Source organism: Sander vitreus, unplaced genomic scaffold (assembly GCF_031162955.1).
Source record: "Sander vitreus isolate 19-12246 unplaced genomic scaffold, sanVit1 ctg356_0, whole genome shotgun sequence".
In the NCBI taxonomy this organism is placed as follows: Eukaryota; Metazoa; Chordata; class Actinopteri; order Perciformes; family Percidae; genus Sander; species Sander vitreus.
In genome coordinates, this window is record NW_027595491.1 from 42501 (window position 1) to 45000 (window position 2500).

Here is a 2500-nt window from a genome sequence, read left to right on the forward strand (position 1 = left end):
CCACAATAACATAACGTCAGTTGTTGTCTAGGTTCTTGTCTACGTGTCAGTGCTGTGAACATCGGCCTCCCTTTCCACTCTGCTCGGTTGAAATCGTCCATGTAGTTTTTTTTGCAAAAAGTAATAAAGACTAAAACCGATGACTCTCAGGTATCGTTCGGTCAGCGCCAGCTGAACATAAGAAATGTTTTCTAAACTGATCTTTCCAAATATAAAAGGAGCGAAAGAACAAAAGTCTGCTTCATGCATACCGACGTCAACGAGAAACCAGATTTAAACTATTGGAACCCAACGCTACAACACATTTCCTCTCATGTACTCATTGTTTAACCTGGTCACATTCGACCTGTTGTCTAAATGACTATATCAGAAATATGGGCTTCTTTTTAACGACCTAATTTCGATTACTCAAAAAAATAACACAGATGATTCCACACAACGCGCTTCACAAGTACAACAAAAGATCAGATTTCTACTTGAAATGTTTTGAAAAAGTCTCCCAACTGAACGTTGACCGTTCTGTGATTATCTTCCCTTTAATATTAGTCTAAATAAGTCAGAATTTCTGCTTTTTTAACTCAAGGATTAGGTATAATTTCCTATAAATGAGGTTTTTAATTGACCATGAATTCCCTAAAAATAAGTAATAAGTGTAAAACTAGTTATGAGTTGGTGTTGGTGTTTATACATGGTAGTGAAAAAGTGTTAAACAGCAAAAAAACGGCAAAAAATATTGAATAAAGCGCCAAAAGTGTTGAAAAAAAGAGACAAAAGTGTCAGAAAAGGTGTTTATTTTTTTCACAGTTTTGACCGGGAGGACAATGCACGGTCGAATGGGTTAACGGTCTTCTAAGCTTTGTCTGTGGTACATCTTTGTGTGTTATTTCCTGTGTAGGTTCTGCTGCTGCTGTGTTATATCCGGTGGTTGATATCTGTCAACTCTGCACCAAGTGACATCTGCATTTCAGAGCAACATTTGACGTAGTCCGGAAACACAGGCCGGACTCTGGCTCAGCTAAACTGTTCTGTTGATCAAAATAAATGAAAGGAAAAGGTGCTTTTTCTTAAAAGAAAGGGTCGCTTTGTAACTTTATTGAACTTTTCTTTTAGTTTGTTACAATGATTGTTGGAAGTAAATACAATAAGAGTGATAGAAAAGACATACAAAATGCTTAAAGAGTTGATTCTTAGCAAAAACCCATTTGTTCTTTCACAAATATGTGCTCATTCATGTGTACCGTATTTTCCGGACTATAAGTCGCATCAGTCAAAAAATGCGTCATAAAGAGGAAAAAAAAACATATATAAGTCGCACTGGACTATAAGTCGCATTTATTTAGAAATTTTTCACAAAATCCAAGACCGAGAGCAGACATTTAATCTGGAAAGGACAGTTATTAAACTACCCAACAGCCCCCAGAACAAGGGGCTGAATACGGTAGGTGTCCTCTACGTTAACGTAACACATTAACAGTTATTAAACTACCCAACAGCCCCCAGAACAAGGGGCTGAATACGGTAGGTGTCCTCTACGTTAACGTAACACATTAACAGTTATTAAACTACCCAACAGCCCCCAGAACAAGGGGCTGAATACGGTAGGTGTCCTCTATGTTAACGTAACACATTAACAGTTATTAAACTACCCAACAGCCCCCAGAACAAGGGGCTGAATACGGTAGGTGTCCTCTACGTTAACGTAACGTAACAGCTCTGTTGACGAGCCTCTCCCAGCAGCACGTTGTTCAAGCACCCATCTGTGGACTCCTTCCTCCAGCTCTGGCCATCTGGATTTCAGCGCGACTAGCTTTCTTTGTTTTCTTCATTGCAGTAAGACTAACCTTTTCTCCAGTCCCTCACAAGTTTCTCTCTCACTCCAAACTCTCCTTCTGCTGCTCGATGACCGTTTTCGGCTGCGTGTTTTACTACCTGCAGTCTCCTGCAGCTTCTTTTCTTTCTCAGTTGTCTTTAGGAGCAGCGTATAGTCGTCACAAGCCTAGAGCGCCTCTCGCGGCTGTAGACGGTAATGTTTTCAGCATGAAATAACATTTAAAACATGTTACATTATATATATTTTGATATATAAGTCGCACCTGACTATAAGTCGCAGGACCAGCCAAAGCATGAAAAAAAGTGCGACTTATAGTCCGGAAAATACGGTAATTACTTCCACCAACTAATCAAAGTATTCTCGTAAACGTAGAATCTGCCATTCAGAATCATTCTGCCATGTTGCGCCTCCATCTTTAAAATACGTTCGCCAAAGAGGGACATACCTCCGCCTTTCGTGCTTTTACACTCAGTGGCACCGTGACCAATGCCAGGGGGAGATTACTCGAAAGCCTGTTGAAGATGGAGGATCACGCTGATACTTTACTAACATTAGCTTGCTTTCGTTTGGGAACCTGATAGCTGATGTTAGCAATGAAATGGCACCAAAATAACTATTATTACACTGGAAGGAACACTCACGGAAGAAGTTGTACTTCTTGGAATAATA